The 19460-nt window shown below is 36.6% G+C and overlaps 1 protein-coding gene and 1 long non-coding RNA gene across 23 annotated transcripts in view; one reads left to right on the plus strand and one right to left on the minus strand.

The window, feature by feature from the left end:
- Positions 1–19460, minus strand: part of ADGRL2 (adhesion G protein-coupled receptor L2) — a 391077-nt gene that overhangs the window by 91266 nt on the left and 280351 nt on the right. The gene's annotated exons all lie outside the window — the stretch shown is intronic.
- On the plus strand, positions 5024–17138 carry LOC119717655 (uncharacterized). Its single transcript, XR_005267646.2, has 3 exons — positions 5024–8003; positions 15662–15774; positions 17038–17138. It is a non-coding gene; the product is annotated as an uncharacterized lncRNA (long non-coding RNA).

Consider the following 19460-nt stretch of genomic DNA (forward strand, 5'->3'; position numbering starts at 1 on the left):
GAGTTCTAGTCAAGCAGTAAAATACAAAAGCTATGGAGAAGCAAGAGTGATCCTCCAGCCATGCTTCAATGCCATGTAGAAATTTAGAAGTGGCATTATCTACGATTGCTTTGGTTTTTGGACTGGATGAATCAGACAATTGTGGAAGGCCATGTGACACTTATCTTGCTGTGAAGACATAGTTGTTAATTCTCTGTGTGGTTCTAATTCTTACACCAAAAGACAGGCACACACATAAATATGTATTTATTTGCCATTATGCTAATTTTGTTAAAAAACATCAATAGTTGATCAGCTGAAAAATGTGTGCAATTTTGAAAGGCTTTTGAAAACATCCATGTCTGACTTGACCTTATGACCATTTTCTCCTTCAGGCAAGCCAATATTATAACCAGAACAACACAAGAGGATGAACATTGTTGGGGAGCTGCTCACTGTGCCTGTCATACCCCGTTAATGCAACTTTGATTTGCCTTTGTTCTGACAGTAGCAAACAGCTGCTTGTAAATGAGCCACAGTCCCTGGGCTGCCTCCCATTATTCCACACTTTTGTTTGACAAGGTCACTTGCTGTGGGGATTTTGGGGAGATAGAGTGTGCAGCCTATAGAATTAGAGTTAAACCACAGGCAACCCAGCTTGAATGCTCTTATTTTTTTTTTTCATAGTGCCAGCAAAGCAAGAATAACAAAGAGAAAATCTTTTGCTCTGTGAGCAAGTCAAACTTTTCTTTTTCCCAGTGTTGATTTCATAATCCTAAAACTATCTTATAAAAAGCAAGTCATGTTTCCATAAATCCCCTTTCATTCAAATCTTAACAGAATTTATATAAAAGATGTATTTAATTACAAAACAGGATTAACAAAAACAGATTAATATTTTTTTTTTATCTATCGCTACAATTCATTATGAGACAACACAAAGCTATACAGCTAACAGCAACTCTGACAAATGCTGAAGAAATGCTAAGAAACAATCTGAAAGATTTATGCCAGTTTCCACAGGAAATTGATTTATTTTTGATAGGAACCGAGACAGACCAGTCTTCCAGAAAGACAAGCGTCTCATAAACAAATTATGGCTATGATAGCTGCCCATTTAAGGACTAGGAGACATTTCTTTGACTTGGAAGTTTTATAGTGGTGAATTAAACTGTAAAATCAGTATACAATGACATTAAGATACTATCTAGTGCTATCAAATCATCCTGAAACATTCATTTTCCATTTTGACCTGTGATCTTAAAGACAGTGAAAGCTGTCATTTAGGATAGCCTGTTTCTTTGTGACAATTGTTGCTTTTGAAGCCATGCAAAAACAAGGAATAGGTGGCAAATACTCAAAGGAATGGCTGGTACTATGGGAGGAGACAGCCAGTAGCAGTTTTCAACCACAAATGAATCACTGCAGAGTGCTTACAAAATTTGCAAGTGAAGAAAGAAGAGGTTCTAACTTTAGAAATGTTTTTCAGACTCTTCAAGAAGGGTCACTGAAAACAATGAATGGAAATCAGTCCAAAAACCCTCCACAGAAGCCAATTGTGCTATGCCAAAGGGACAGTCGCAATTGTTCAGATTTTTATCTCATCAGCTCAAAAAGTAGCTCAGCTCTTCCTGCTCTTAATTGTTTGTTTCCTAGTTTTTTGTTAAGCCACTGGAAGAAATAATGTTTTAATCACAAAGGCATCCACATTAAAAGAAAAAGGTATAGACATTACTGTAATCTTTGTTTTAACTTCCAAGGCATGCAGTGTTCTTAAAAGAAAAGCAAAGACTACTGTTAGGTACATAAGTTTACACATCTTCCCTGGACAGACTAGAAACTGGCTGAACTTAAAAGATTACATTTATAACCTCAGGATAGGTGGTTTTCTAGTCTCTACCCTCTTTCAGCTGCTTCAGCTTAAATCTCACTCTTCACCACAAATCCTTCAATAGCCACCTATGTGCAGACAAGTCTTTCCAAGTTTCTATTGGAAGGAGCTCCTCATTGTCAAATAGCAGTTACGAACTGCATAGTACGTGACATATCTGAAATATCTAACAGAATTACACTTGAATTATCAATTGCTAACAAGCAGTTAACAACAACAAAGTTTAATGATAATTCATGATGACAACACCCACTTCTCAATAAAGCACACTGGAAACATTCTGGTAGTCGACTGCTGGAGTGCAGGACAGGAGGTTGTTAGCCTCATTTGTATTCAAAGGCAGGCAAATCACTAAAACTCATTTACATCCTTCCATCTTTCTTAGTGCATGTCAACAGCAGGTGGTCTATCGATACTACCTTTGAAATAAGTAGGTGGTTTAAATTGCCTTCAAATTTCAGTAAAAACCCTGAATTATAGAATAGACCTTGAGTCTTAACTTTTCTGTTTTCTTTGTGTGGGCTGTAATAGAACATGGGTAAGTACAGCACTTCCTCTGTTCATATATCAATCTACATTAAAAGATAAGTTTTATACTTAAACCTAGTCGACTTAACTTTGAATGTTAGCAACGACTTGCAGACATGACCACCTCAGCAAAGTGAATTACAGAAATTTCCAAAGGTATGAGTAAAGCAAAAGAAAGGACTTCTGTGGATGATTTTTTTTTCTAAATGTATGCAGTTTTAGGATAAGCAGATGAAGACCGGCCCTTGAAACCTCTGATGCACACGTTTAAGTTTTCCTGCTGCTAGACCATTGGAAACTACTACTTTGAATAGATTACTTTCAGTACACACTTCCAGGGACATATGTCTCCTATTTTTCTTTGTGGCACTGTGACTATTCCTAAAAGACAGTTTAAAAACACAAATGTCTGTTGTCAATCAGGACCAATTTCTGATGAAGTGAGAAGAAACACCGCCTGAGACAGGAATCAAGGACATCTTCATTCCCAAAAGAATACACAGCCAGCAGTAAGCAACATCACAAATGTGTTTATACAAAACCAGAATAGATTAAAGTAACTAAAACCAGCATTTGGTTGTTTTTCCTCTGTGATGTTCGCTTTCACATTCTGACAACTCCCTCAGAATTTCTGTGAAATTCAGTGTCCATCAAAATTAATACTTTGATGTCTGGCTTCAAACTTCTATAAAGAATGCTGTCTTTTGAAAACAAACACAGAGGTCAGTAATAACTCCCCAGACTGTGCAGATTATAGTAAATTAGCTCCCACATTTTAGAGAATGGGCACAGAAAGCATGATAGAATGTCCCAGTATCCCTGAAAGAAAAAGCTGGGGTCAGTCCCCACAAATCCATTGCAATATGAGAGCGCCTGTTTACTACTGCATCCATCCTCATTTAACTGTTAGAAAAATTGAACATGCACAATTCATTTACAGACTTAAAAAACATTTGATAGCTTGTAAATATACATTTTTGGTTGTACAGCGGGGATTTTTCGATGCAAAAAGAGGTCGGCATGCTGAAGATGCCCCCCACGGTATGAAACATAAGGGAGCACATACTTTACACGGAGTTAAAAGATTGTTTAAAGACCAGGACAGTCATTAAGCTGTATTTACTGTCTAGACAGGAATAGCTCCACCTAACCATTCCCAAAGGTTGTTAGCATTTCTAAAAATTAAGCAGCAGCAGGAAAAGGTTAAGATCAACTTACTAATTAAGTTACACTCACAGAAATCTGGAGAGGGGAAGGGAATGCAAGTCTGAATGACATCCCTGGGTTTGAGTATCAGTCCTCAAATACAGGTCTTCCTGCACGAAGGGAAGCCATAGGTCTGTGTGCAAGTTTGATCCCCAGTCACAGGACTGCACAAAAACCCTACGAGCTTGAGACAGACAAAAGAAACCCCTTGGAGTTTATCTAAATTACTGGTAGGCACAAGCACTGTTTTTAATTTTATTTCTGTGCTGTGAAACTGCTGTCTGCCTTGAAGCACGGTAAATGCATTCTCTGATCCTTTTTCCCTTTTGGTCTTAAAAGGTGGATTCAAGATAACTGCCAAACAATGAAGCATGCTCCACTCCTAAATTATGATGTTAATTTTAGGATAAAGGCAGAGATTTAGTTAACTTTCATGGTGCTTAGCAAGTCCCAACGGTACTTGATGGTAAAACAGAACTCCTCCACTACGCTCCACTGGCAGTAAATGAGATAAAAGATCTCGCCTGGTGACAAGCGTTCCTCATACATTCCTTTGCAAGTGGTGAGACAAGATTTTCCCATATATCCCTCAGACTCCCAGAATGGAGAGAAGCTCTTCTGCACTACAGGTTCGTGCGTAAATCTTAAAGAAAGCTCAGAGAGGTCCTTGGTTTCAATTGCCACACAGTGCTCCTACATATGATACGAAATACCATTCGTGGTTTTTTACATACTGGGAATGAAGGTAGCCTGTTGATGCAATAATAATTGAATCCCAAGCCTGCATGAGCAAAGAATGCCATCCACGCCTTTGGATGTGGATGGATGTTTAATCCCTTTGCAGTGGATTAAACTGCATTTATAAATCTAAGTGTTTTGAATCACTTAAATTTAAATTGTTGTTTAATTCAAAGTTCAATAATTTAAATCATCAGAAAGAACCAGTATTTAGATAATCAATTTATTCTTATTTAAATCTATTTGTATTATTAAAGAAAATGAAACTTGGTGATCGATACACAAACATATTGATAAGAATCGACTTAGACTGAATTTGCACTTCCATTTGCCACTTTCTATATATATCAGTGATGCTTTAGTTGAGGTTTTTATATTCTTCCTCTTTTGTTATACTAGAAAGGGAAAGTGAATCTTTTTCTCTTAATTAAATGAACATCAAATTCTTACTCTTAGTTGTACGTTGAACCTACATGGGAGAAAAAAATACTAATATTCAACCAAGTATGCACCTCCTCAGACGCTGTGTATTACTGACATTTAAATTAAACTATTTGCCTAGCTTGTTTATATTACATATGGATATATTTAAAAAGCACATCATTTTCTGGAATGAAATACCAAATTGTTTGGTTTTGGCAACCAAGCCATCTAAAATGTTAAAACCACTTTAATCTCATCCTTTTATATCCAGAAATTTACTTAAAGATCAGAAGGAAAGAAAACTAAATATTTCCTGCTTTCATGTTTCTAGGTAATTTTAACTCTTTACAAATTTGTCTCGTAAGTCAAAAAAAATAAATGAATAAATGTAAATGAAATCACAAACTATTTCTGCAGAAGACAGCACTTATGCCTAAAGCTAGTTTAGCATCTCCCAAACTTTTGTTCCAGATCAATGATTTCACCACTCCTGTTTCTTAGATGCAAACTGGTAGAGCTTTAATGTTATGTGTGCAAACCAAAAAGTCCCTGTAAGGGAACCATGGTATCCGGAAGCAGCACTGTGGTGTGCCTGGCCGCCCCTCCCTAGATTCTTCCCCCACACACTTTGGTTGTCTTCCTTCCTTCCCATCCACAGGGGAACTAATAAACCCAGCTCTGACTCCTAACATCACTACCTCACTACTGCTAAGCAGACACTAATGACATTTTTTCCCTTCTTTCTCCTGTTTCCCTGTGGGAAAGATTCATAATGATCTTTGCATATGGTACTGCCACTCTAAGTGGGGAGAAATAATAAACTCTGCAATTCCACCTCTTCTCTGCCCATCTCTCTGGGAGGGTAGATTAATGGTGAGCCTACATCTTCTCTCCACCTCCCTCAGATAAAAGGTTAATAAACCACTCAGCATTTGCTTTTCATGGAAATGATATGTGGGGATTAATTAGCATTTCCTAGGTAACACATTAATACCATTGTGAGTTCTCAATACCAGGTTGTTTCAGAGACCTATTATAAAATTTTAACCCAAAGGCAGTTGAGGATTCTTTCATTTTAGGGCTGAACAAATAAATTTTGGCTATGACTACAGATCTAACTTGGCCTAGAATTCAACACATACAGGGTACTGTCATTTGATCAGAAGCATGACCAGGAGATAAGTGGCCTAGTTAGAAGCGTTCACTTTTGCGATCACTGGCAACAGGCCTGTATGCTTTAAGACAATTTATCTTTGATCATGGTTGGAGGATACCTACCTACATCAGCATCAGGATATTCTACAGCTGCATCTTGCATAGTTTCTTGTACCCTCCATAAGCAAATTAGGTTCAACTGTTAGCAAAGTGTTGGACCACTATGCTGGGCCTTAATGGCCCTGTAGTTGGCTACACTGTAATAATACAACAAAACAGAAATGTTGTTCATTAGACAGGAATCCAAGTGTTTTATTTGTCCCTGTGCAAGTTACGGTGCAGTGACGGCTCAGAAGCCGGGGCTCACCCTCTTCCCCTATCGGCCCTGTTACTGCCCTGACCCTAGAGATTCCTCTCTGCATATTTGTGCTGTTTCAACAGGAGGGGCAGAGCCCCTTCAGCCTGGAGCTTAGGGTGGTCTCAGAAGGGATGGATGTTCATTTCTGTCAAGTGTAGAGGACACTCCAAGTTTTCAGTTCCTTGCACCTGCAGTGAGGTATTTTTGTGCAAAGGTGGGAGATGGCACCAGCAGCAAGGACAGAACCACCCCTGATACATTCGTCTTTGAAAGAGGGCAACTGCAGGAACAAATGTGGAAGGAGGTGCCTGAAGTAGTCCTAAGTGCTCACTCCAAGTCAGAAAACAGAAAAAAAATATTTTTTTTCATTTCCCCTGTTTATTACTAAACAGGAAACCCCGTTTCTTACTGGCCAGCAGTAGGCAATTCTGGGTCAGACCCCAAGAAGCTTCAGATCCAATTCAAGGATAACACAAAGGTGAAAGGAGAATAACAATGGCAAGGGACCAACCACCTAACATTAAGAAGAAAAATGGATGTCTAAACTTCAGTTTCCATACCAACATTGCAAATGTCAAAAAGCCTTTCCAGAATTAGCTAGGACTTACTCATTAAAACTGTTATTTTTTAAAAAAGACAAAGATAGCTATATACATACATATGCTATAGAAAAGAAGGCAAAACTAAAAAATATGCTGAAAAAAAAAAACATTCTGTAATTTCATGTTTGTCTGACTTGATTATATTTCCAAGAAGGCATCATGTGGTTTTAGAGCAAGACATGTGCCAAATTAATAAGAGTCCAAGACTCAAAACAGAAGCACAAGTAAGTACTACAAAATCAAAAATCCCCAAACTATAAGCAGTCTCTACTGTCTGAAACTGCAAATGCTTTGGAAGAAAATATTACTTAACTGAAACACAAACATGTATAAAAAAAGTATTCTTCTTCATCTGGTATTCATGCGAAACTTTTGCTCGAGTCTCCAAGCAGCAGTCCACAATTTTATTTTATTTTTTATCTTCCAGCACAAGAAACAAAAGGGGTGCCACTGGGGATAGGAGGAAGAAAATCTTGAAGAGCTGGCTCAGAGTAACTAAATACTTCAAATCTAAATTTTAGTTACTTCAACATGTTTGGAAGCGATGCAGCTTGGCAGAGAGCCATCCTCATCCCAACAAGTGTACCTCACCAGCTGGCATGACACAGACAAGAGCCCCCAACACCTCAGGAGGGAACAGCAAGGAACAGACCGGGTGAATTAATGTGGCACTCCAGGTTGCATGCCTGGGCAAAACTGTTTGTTCTTCAGCTCTGATTTCAAAATCAGTCAGCATTTATATTTTATTGTTTTACAGTTTGGCAAGATCAAGCACAGATCAGCTTATAAAATACTATATTGCTTTTCTTCAAGGTTCAGGGAGGGTAAGGAAGCATAGTAACGTTAAGTAGTTACACAGCTTGGCAGTTCTGGGCACACTCACGTTTTATGCAATATTATACTCTGGCAGCTGTTGAAGTTACTATGTAAACCAAGACAAATAAAATTGTGTAGCCAACATCAAAGTAAACCTTGTGTGCATTTGCAAGACAAGGCGGGGCCTGCTGAAATGCCACATATGGGCTACACTGGGAAGAGGGGGACAGGGAAGGATGTCTGCATGCCACGCACTCTGTGGGGACACAGCAGGCCCATGGGGCAAGGGTTGGTGGAGAACAACGGGGTAAGAAATTGTCACTTTGTTGGTGTTGTTTTTTTTTATGCTTATATGATTTTTTTTTCTGCTTCTGGCCCTCATGTACATCACTAAACTAGTTTGGATTTAATATGCAGTTCCCTGGCATAGAGGCCTGTTTGTGCTAGTGCTCAGAGGCAGCTCTGGGTTGCCGGGGGGCTCTGCACGTGAAGCCTGTAGCTCTTTTGAGGTGAAATGTCTATTATAAAATTACAGAAATAGCTCAGAATCTATGAACGTCCATTACATGGGGTACAAAATCAATCCAACTGAGGGTTAAGAGGTGATTTCATGTGTAAGTACCTACAGGAGGGAGAAGCTCACTGGTAACTGTCCTCTTCAACACAGCAAGAGGAGGCAAAGGCAGAGATGGAAGCAAGCAAACACAAGACAAAGCCACAAGGTGCTCTGCTAGCAATAAACGATGTATTTAAGTAGTGAGGAACACTGTTCTCTGAACGTAGAAAGCAGTTGCTTCTGAAATTCTCTGAAATTCAAAGTCCACAAGGCAACATGCATACATGACATATGCACATACAACAGGAATCCCTGGTCTTCCACCCAGGACAAGCAGGCCAAATAGTCAGCTTTATCCAGAATTTCAGAAGGTTACTTCTCAGGAAATGAACTTTAGACAGTCTAAAAGATTTCTGGTCAAATTTGTAGATTAAGTATCTTTCAATGCAATGATGGAAGCTATCATTTCCAACGACAAAATTGAAATAAAAAGAAAATAATGAATATCATTGGAATTACCCCTCCTTATGATAATTATTTAATATAAGAACTATTTTGTTTCAGTTTCTAGCTAGCACAAAGTAATATAAACACTTCTAGTGTCTTAACATGTGCCAATCTTTTTTCTTTTTTTTTAATGCATGCATGGGTATTTCAATTATTCATAAAAAGAAAGACAAATATAAATAAACTTTTGCTACTCTGTATTGAATTCACAATTATTCACAATAAGTGTGAATTCAGAGTTGATCAGTCTGAATAGAAAGCTTAGTGGCAAGTTATAACAGTGAAAATCCCTAAGTTAATGCAGTTGTTTTGTAAGATCCCAATTTATTTTCTAGCAACTATGACCCGCTACTTACAACAATGTGTTAGCAGATTACCCATTTCAATTGCTTATTAAAGCACAAGCAGGGTATCTCAAGTCTGTCATACAAAATCCTGGGGGTGCCTCTTTTGGTCTCTGGATAACACACACACATCCCAAATCATCAGTGCTACACTACCCTTTTAGTTGCATGGGGGTACCTTCTAGTTAATAGCCCAATTAATCAAGAAGATGTACTTGAAAGGGAAGTTGAAATCTTGTTTGGATAATGAAGCAGAGATTATAGGATGCCTAAGAAGAAATTGTGCTGTACAAGCACAAATTGAACATGTTCATTATAGCGGTACAATACACTTACTAGAACTTAAAAAAAAATAATTGACAATCTTAATTATCATTTTACAAATTAACAACTTCAAGTAAAAATGGAAGTGGATAGATGAAGTGTTCTGAGAAATCTAATAGGGTCAAATTGTACGGTATTGAGAATCCACACAAATTAGTTTTTTAGTGCTACAAAAATGCCCCCCAAATGCCATCTTCTTTTACACATGGATTGGCCTGAAGATGTTAAAAATTAAGAGGAAAACATCTAACCGAAGGTAGAACACATTTTATTATTCTTGACCTATGATAAGCCTGAATGTTAAGCCTAGCAATCCATTCTACAGTCTCTCTTCAGAGTTTCACTCTACATTTAAAAAATATTTGAGTCCAGCCATGTGAGGTGCTGGATTCTTGTGATTTGGAGAAGGACATGTACAAGCTCCCCCTGATGTTGTTCTCCCATGAAAGATGTTACATCCACATTACCTCTTCCACTATGATGAAAACTGCACAAATACAGTCAGAAATAGTCTTACATGAATTTGCAATCTGCATTTGCTTCCAAGCAAGTGATAGTTCTTTGCTTGTTCTTACTGCTTCCTTTTTTAAAGTAATTTTAAAAGCTATTCCTTGGATTCAGAATAGTAGAAACACTATCTGTGTTCTCTGAATTTACTTTCAAATTTGAAAGTATATGTATTACAGTTACTTTAGTTACTCTAGTTACTATTATCTGTATTCCACTATTCTAGTTATTCCTGGAAAGAGGTAATATAATCATTAAAATGGAAGAGTATGGAGGATAAACTTTTTTCCTGCTCTGTAATTGTTCATTTATTTCCATGCCCTTGTTTGGCTGCGAGCAGTTCCAATCACATAAAAGTCTCGAGTTTCTAGAATTTGAAACATCCCTATCCCTCATTACTAACACACAAATACTGTTTTATACACATGGATCCCACTTTCAGAACTGCTGTGAGACTGATAAACATTAAACACCTTTTTCTTATGACCAAACGCAAGCCTACTGTAGCTTTTGCTGCATTATGCTACTGAGTAATCAAAAGACAATAGCTTAACTTTTTCCATGCCATTATCCAATTTACAAATAAAGAGCATTAATAGAGATTACAGGAAAGCCTTAAAGTACCCAGCATTATACCTGTTTATGTTTCTGCTAGCTCTGAATATGTAAGTAGACATAGAAATCACTGCAGATACTGAATGCATGTCAATTCTATGGTTTATATGTGTATTTTCAGACTCTCAGGAAAACAAAAGATACTTACACAAAGTGATGACAATGAACCTTAATAAGAGAAAGCTAGCACTGAATTAATGACTAGTGAAGTCACACCGATTAAACCTGTTCTCATTTTAAAAGGATTTGGTCTGAGATCTCTCACCTGCACGAAACAACTACCATGTTTTAATCTGATTACATTAATTTAATTTCAATTTATTTATTTATTGTTTGAGGAAACAAAACCATACAAAATGAGATCTGTAGAACTATTTAACAAAAAGGGTATGACTACTTAAATGGATACTAAATTCTGTGCTCACATATAGTCTTACAGAGGCTGGTGGGGTCTACTTTCATGGATAAGCACATCCTAAAGAGATTACAGCATCTTAGGCAAAAGGCTATTGAGTTACAGTGAGGATTAAATTACAAAATTTGGTAAGTGTGTAGAATCATATATCAGCACATCCACCAGTTTAGTTCAGGAGATGAATTACTAAAACTATGCAAGAAACTGAATAGCCTCTTATGACAGTTTGATGCATTATTGATTTTTTCCATTTTTATTTCCAAAACAAATTTCATTTAATTTTCATGATTTAATCCCCAGCAATTCAGGCAATTCACAGACTTTTTGGGTTGCTGAATTTCTTTGTTCAGAACACACTTAAGCAGCTGAGTGGAAAATTCAGCCATAACCATGCTTTTCCCTTCTAACTATTGTCAATTATTCTCCTATCCCGCTGACAAGAGTTACAACCAACTTAATTTTTATGTATTACAACTAAAGAAAATAGTTTTATGGGAAAACAGACGGTTATCAGTACTCCAGCATTCTGGGTTACTACTCTAAAAATAATTATTCCTTGGTTTAGCTTACCAGGAAGTCACCTATTTAATTTCTGCCCTTCTGTTTTAACAAAGGTTTCATAATGCAGTTTATGCCTTTTCATTTTAGTTGCTTACACAAGATATTTTAATACTAAAATAAAATGACCTATACTAGATCAGCCAAAAAGCTTGTTATTCATACTTCAGGCAAGCAAAGCAAAGAAGGTAACTTTTTTAAGCACTCACTCCTGTTAAATCTTAATAAGAAAAATAATATTCCTAGGATACTTGTACACTACAGGGTAATATGAAACAAAACAAACTATAATCATGAAGAATAACCAATTTAAGTATTTACAAAAATATGTCTCTTTATGGGAACTGTTCAAACATAACCCAAGAAAGAAACAACTTTATTCAGCCTCTGGGAACTTTTGCTAGACACATTGTTTTACATTTATATTAGATCATAAAACATAATTGATATTTTTAGAAAAACTGTTTAAATTAGATGAAGAAAAGCTGCTTCAGCAGTAACTTCAAGCTGGTCAGCCAGAATGCAATAGTGTCAATTTGATATTTGTTTAAAATTTGGAAAAAGCAGAGTGTTTCATAGAAATAAAACTGAGCTACGAGAAGCAGTGAAACTACCACAATAAGCACAGTAACTGTTATTCCTTTCCTGTAAGAATATAAAGTTATGTGGATTTTAAGACAGACAAAGAAAATCTGACAGAAGCGTGATATTTTCTGACTGCTAAGAGAACATACTGCAAAATATATTTTACCAGTCAATGTGGCCTAAGGGGCTACAGAGTGTACAATAATCAAGGCAGCATAATATCCCAGAAGAATTTGGAATCCAAAGATTTCCTTTTACCTGTAATAAACTATTGTTCAGTTCATTCAATACTGGAATATTCTGCTTGGGTCAATGATGGCAGTTCAGGCAAACAAAAGAAGTCTTTATGCTCCATCTAGACACTGCAAGGTGCTTATTCAATTTCTTCTGCATCAGGGGCACTGTTCCTTACCTAATATGTATACATTTGCTGAGTGTTATTCAGCCTTTGTTGCTTCTGACCCTCACTTGGCATTTAATTCCCAGTCCACCAGGGTATTCATGCTTGATGGCACTGATGCACATGCTGAATGCTTTATTTATTTAATGGTACAGGGAATGAAGCTATAAACTGTATTAGACAATATCCTGTTTAAAGATGCCAATGGTCGGTGTCACAGCTTTACTGACCCACATCTACAGCAGTGAATATGTCATTGGAATTTAGAGGATGGTATATAATGATTACAGATCATTACAGATTTTCCCTTCCTGCAGTAAGGAAAGAATAAGGTTTCAATTCAAAACCCCATTAAACATTTTTCAGGAATATCATTAGAGTATTGAAAATGTTGTGCATGTTTTTACGTTCCCTATTTCTCAAAGATGCACATTAATCTTCACTATTAGCAGTGAAGAATTTTTCCTCCAAATACTTAAGACCATCATAAAAGCTGTTGATATTACAGTGAAATTTAAGACAAAACCCTGTGTAACTATGCAGGATTATTTTAAAGCACGGTGCTCTGTGCCTGAGGGAGTGGCAAGTAAACAATTCATATACAATTGGTGACTAGTGAGGAAAAAAGATGACCTTTCGTCATTTGAACAACTTTGTTGTTTATTATGACAATATAAGCAACTTCATCTACAGTGCTACAGTATGGTCTTTTCACTAGGCGACGGTAAGGTTTTCAAAACAGAAAACCTAATAAATAGTATTTAAATATTCCCTCAAATGGTTGATTATGTAAAACCTACAAAACAATATTTGACTAGAATGTAATGAAAGTGACCAACACAGATGCGGCCTATTGAAATCTCCCCATCTGAAAATACTGACTGAAGGGAAATAGCACACAAACGCTAATAGGCAACAACAGCAGTATTTTAGAGGAACTTAAATTATTCTGGAAGCCTGGGACCTAAGATCCATAACAGCCTATATCATCCGTTGTTTTTAATTATGTCTTTTAAAAAAGGTCCCCTGCTGTGCTTCTGAAATACTAAATGGCCTCCACAGCTACATGGCATAACTCATTCTAATTCATGATTACAAGATGGTATTTTCAGACTATTCCCTCTTTCCCAGCAACTACTTAAATGAAAAAAAAAAAAATCATTTTGTCTTATTTCCTACTTAAGCCATCCATAAAAAGGCATAAAAATTGAAATGCAATAAATGCCAAGTCAGAGTATATAACATTTAAACTATGTTGCTGCAGATTTCCAGTGTAAAAGAAATGTTAAAAATATAAGCATTCTGATTTTTAATATTTGTTTTTAGAAAAACAAAAAGAGAGAGAGATTGTAAAAGCTTCATTTTCAAGCAGGAGGGTGTAAACTACGATTTGGTTCCAATTTTTATTCTTCTGTGTTTTACTGATTTCTGCAGTATAAATTAAATTTCCTGACTGTATTTCCACCTTCGAATTCTAAAAGCTGATATATATATTTACCCTATAAGCTGTGGCTTTAACTGCTACTTTTAAGAAGGTTATCCTCTTAAGCTTCCAGGACAAAACATACTGGAAGAAACACTTAAAGGAAAAGATTCAACCACTCTGTACGATCTGTCCTCTGCAGGATTACTCCCGTAAACACTGATAGCCTTTTTCTTTCTTTATTCTTCCTATTCCTAGAACACTACTGTTTTGTTTTGTTTTTAAAGTATACCGGCATTAAGAACTGCATCATTTGCATAGCAGAATTACCATTGTTATCTCCCTGAGAAAAGAAGAACAAGGTAATGGAAAGGGGAACAGAATAACAGACCGCTTGCGGTCATAAGGACTAAGCCTTAAACAAAGAGAGAATACAGAGTATTCATGAATTTGCAACTAGTCAAAATGTGCCAAGTACTGCACTTCCTTTCTGTAAGCTCTTTTGTGCCACATGTAAGCAAAAGTCAAACTAACCCTGAAAGAAGCTGTATCTGATTTTCTGGACAGTTTCTCTGATAGGATGTAGCTTGGGCTCTTTTTTATCTGGAATAATGCTTGACAGCTGCATCCCCCAAGCACTTGCTCTGATACAACGTCCCAAGATGGGTGAAGCATGTATAACAAAATGAAACTTAAAGCAAGACAGCCAAGTCAGACTAAATCCCTGTTTCATCGAGTCCTTCCTTGACTGAAAGACTGTCTCTTGGTAACTTACAGAGAAACCGGCAGGTCTGGGGTGGGGGGGGGGGGGGTGGGGGGGGGTGGAATATAGCATCATTCCTAGCCTTTTTTTTTTTTTTTTTTAATATTGATTTTGAACAGCGCATTAGAAAGAAGGATGACAGAATCAATAGAATTTAAGATGCTCTTGTAATCTGGGTTTAACATCATAGTAACACCTCTAATCAAAGACGTGGAACCCTTTGTGGCATTTTGACATCTACATCTATCATGCGGATATGGCTTTTATTGAGCTGAATTAACAACTTCAGTCAAATAATTAAAATCCAGCTGCCCAAAATGTCAGAGTAAGAGTAGTTTAACACTTTATCATTCTTGTAAAAGTGTAATTTCAATCTGTGCATTATGCCAGCTGTTTTGTGGGTTTACAATAAAAGTAATCAAGAAATAGAACAGAAAAAGAAATCGTAGAACAGCAAAAGAAATAACATTACAGTAGCCTGCCACATGTTGAAATTAGCACCAATTTTACTCCATGGAAATTAAATCCACCTATAAAAACTGATAATACCTCAAAACTATAAGCAGGGGAATACTTAAAAAATCAAATCCAACCTGGGTTCTATTTTTCTCCTTAAATAAAAAGGGTCATAAAAATCTCTTATTTCCTCCCAAAAGTGGGAGTAAAAATACCATGGGTTCTATCCTTCAATTTGTCTTTTCATATCCTGCTGCACTGGGAAAATCCAATTCCCCAAGTACAAACTGAGTTTAAGAAGACCAAGGCTGTGTTTTCAAATGGCATAGAAAAGTATTGTCATACACACACACACACACAAAGATACTTCATCTGTTCATCTTTTATTTTTGCTTTCTACCCCAGTTTGGGCTAGGTGGCTGGGTTTTTTTGTTGTTCGGTTGTGGGATTTTGTTTTTGCTTGTTTCTTGTTTGGTTGGTTAGTTGGTTGCTTTGGGTTGTTTTTTTTACAGTGCAAATGCATCAACCATGCTGCAGAACTGATCAGGGTTCAGGCCACAGACCACATTTCTGCAGGTACGGGCAAAATAAAGTTGGAAACAAGGCCCAAAGGTAGGCGAGAAAGGTAGGACTGCTTTTTTACGTGGTCATGCTGGCTTATTTTAATAACAAATGAGTATCTCAGTTTTCTATTACTGTCAGCAGTAGAAGGATTTGTTGATTTAATTAATAATAATTTAACTACATGCAAAACAATAAGAATTGATAATTCCCTGTAATAGAGATTCCTTTGCCTTTCCCTTCTGTTGTGATCGGTACTGGTGTACAAGACCACTTACAGTAACAGACATGACCTTTTCAAAATGAAAGAGTAAGTGTGAGACAGGGAAGGGAAAAGAGATGAAAGATGATGCCACTGCTGCAGTCATTTTATGTTAAAGACTGCTTATATGTGTAATTCATACTGCTGAAGTCAGAATAATTTGAGAGCTTAGTTTTTAGCAGCATGTATAAATGGTGTCTTCACTGAAATGCTGGTAAGGTGTATACAATTATGTCAAAATTAAAATAACAATTTAAAATATTTTAATTTTTAAGTATTATGTACCTCAGTGACTATTTTCATTACCATCTTGATGTCAATTCTTTTGAGTTTTTCTGATACATATCTTTGTTTCATCCAGATTCTCTCTTTACAAACTTCATTAGCAAGAGAAATTCACTTTACTTACAGATGTAAAAAAAAAAAAAAATCAGTCATCTCTCTGATTCTTTTTTCTTTTCATTGTCAAATTTCTTAAATTTTAAAATGCAGAGTAGGTATTTCAAATTATGCAACTTGTACCACAGCAGTAGAGACCCTACAGCAAAATATTTTCAAAGGACCAAGCACTGTCCCCAAATGCACAGCATGGCTTCTTATTTATTTCAATGAGAGTCTTAAACAGGCAAACAAAAGGAAAAAATAATAAACACCTGTGGAATGGATCAAACAGTAAGAAAAAAAAATACCTATAATCTGAAATGCTTGTTGTGGGAAGGTATACTGACACACTTCTCGCCTCTGCAACACGGACAGTAATGAGACAACTGAGTTCCTTCATATTTCAACAATGCTAGCTATGCCTATGTCTGCAGTTAGAATTTCTGGCAAGAAATTTTCATTCTTGTGACGAAGATCCAAGTCCCAACAAGCACCTAGGCTGATAGATCTGAGATAACTCACAGATCAAGTTTCTAGGATAAATTAATGCATACCTCTAGTACTCACTTGCATTAAGAAAATCTGGAAAGTGCTGTTTCTATTGGCAAGGAAATATAGTATGAAGGTGGGAGGGAGAGACTACCAGCTGAACTAATCTGCAGGCTCAACTTCAAACCCTTCTAGAAATCTACAATCTACTGAAGAAAAGGGGGAAAAAAAAAAGACACATGAACTAAAGAATTCTCTCTTATCCTGACTGGCCACTAAATCAACATTGACTTGAATGCCTTGATACTTGTGGAAGATTAAGAATTGCCCCAAAGGGAAATGCTGCAAAAGAAAAGGATTAACAAAAGGCAAGTTCTAAAAACTTTTTTTTTTTTTTGGTCAATCCAGAAATAGAGATCAACAGCTGTCGGCAAAATTAGAAAGAAAATGAAACTCCTTAAGATGATAAGGAGCTGAGAGGGTTCAGATCTCTCATGAGATTATTATGGCTAACAACCTAATAGTTGTTCAGAGAGATGCAAGATACGTGTTACCATTTCTAACCCCTTACAGAAACAACAATTCTGACTAACTACATGTAGAAAATAGATTACAGGCAAATATTGTACTTGTAGTGCTAATTTGGTTGTTTTTAATCTAAAAATACACCATGTTTACATCGCTGAATGTTTTTAGTTTGAATTGGTGTTTGTTTTTGTTTGTTTGTTTGTTTTTCATTGATCCCATTCAAGCACATCACTGGGGAGAAACCTAAAGTGGGCGACTATGGGTTTTTCTCCCTTAGACACCTTTCATATATTCTCAACCTCACAAAAACTAACGAGAAAAATAGTATTTGGTTTTCATCATTTTAGTCGTCCGTATGAGAAACTGCATTTATTCATAACAAATTTCTCTTGACATAATTGTTTGGACTGAAAGGTTGCAGCTTTTCCTGCGTAAGAAGTATTTTTCCTCCCACCCTGCAGGAATGTCTTGCTTGCTGCTATCTGCTTCTCAGGGATCACCTGAGAACAGGAACACCTCGCTGCCAGCAGGACATCAGCCAGAGGAGCATCTTCCTCCTGCCAGACTCTTCACAACACTGATTGCCACACTGATACTAGCAACTTAGTGCTTCTCATAAAAAAGTGCTTTTTTTTGTTGTTGTTGTTTTGTTTTTTAACAGTGAGCAGCATAAAAGACTCACATTCTTGATTACAAAACTGGGAACAGCTAAGAAAAATGTAAGGTATGAAAGCAAAATTCCGGAGCTTGCTTCCCAAGGAAATTCTTCCTAGCTCTTGCACTGTCTTGGTTCATTTAGCAGGTTTTCGAGCTCCTCCTCTATCCACAGCTAGCTTGCTTCAGAGAGTTACTTGAAGCTACATTTCCTCTGTTCTTTTGTTAAAGATGGAGTCCCTCCAGGGCTGCTCAGAGCACTTGCTCAGGGCTACCTTCCTCTCCCTTCGATCAAAGTCGAATATCTTAGCATCCTATCAGGCACATTGTCCTTTCACTGTTGCCAGTACTAGTCATACCAAACACGGCTGTGAAAATTTGATATTTTTCCCCGGTGCTGTCTGGAGTTAAAATTAAAAAATAAAAAAGCAATTAAGTAGGATGCCACTCCCCTTGCACTAGGGAATCAGGTTTCACTCAAAGGAGGTTCAAGAGTTACAATGATGTACAACTCAAATTGTAAGTCTTACATATTTAGAAGTATTCAGCATATACAAAGCTTACTTATTACTTAATTTCTAAATTTATTTTTTTTAGCATTGTATTGAGGTCACATGTAACACAACTAATATAGCTAACATCTACAATGCCTTTTCCAGATTATCATCCATTACTATTTTCTATCAGTTTAGGACTCTTGTCACCACAAAATGCAGTTCCCTCCAGCTGAATCTTAAACAAAAACATCAAACATGACAGATCTGTATTTCTGGTACTGCTGTAGCAATCTAATTTCTTTGTTCAGATTCAGATCCGTTAATCTTCACTAACAGAAAACACAAATGTTAAGATGTCAGAGAATACAGTCCACATTTCTTAAAATAACAAGATTAAAAAATATATTTTAAATACTTCCTGCACAGCCCAAAGGAATATTTTGCCTTGTGTGTGCACCTAGCCTCTTCTGCACAGTACCCAGCAACCTGTACAGAAGAAATGTCCTGCCTTGGGACCAGCAGCTTGCCAAATAACTAATGGAATCATAAAATACTTTTGAACAGTGACAACTATATTTAGAAATGAAACTGAAATGCACAATAACGTGTTCAAATACTTTGTGGTTATTTATATAACAAGGCAAATAAAACATTGACAACAGGAAATATCAGTATGACGAAAGCAATGGAAGCATTTATTTCTATAGCTCAACCTATCTCCCTATATGTTTTTATGTATACATGTTCTTCAACAATAGCGTGTAATGTATTCAAGGTTATAAAGCTGATCAAAACAAAACATTCGTTCTAGCGAAAAAGCTTAGAAATAAACAAAACTATATTTCAAATAATTATTACATTGTAGTCATAACAGAGTACAGTACTAAAGACCAATAGTATATTTGAATTACAGGATATAGAAATTGAATTTTCTTAATA

This window comes from Anas platyrhynchos, chromosome 8 (assembly GCF_047663525.1).
Source record: "Anas platyrhynchos isolate ZD024472 breed Pekin duck chromosome 8, IASCAAS_PekinDuck_T2T, whole genome shotgun sequence".
Classification (NCBI taxonomy): Eukaryota; Metazoa; Chordata; class Aves; order Anseriformes; family Anatidae; genus Anas; species Anas platyrhynchos.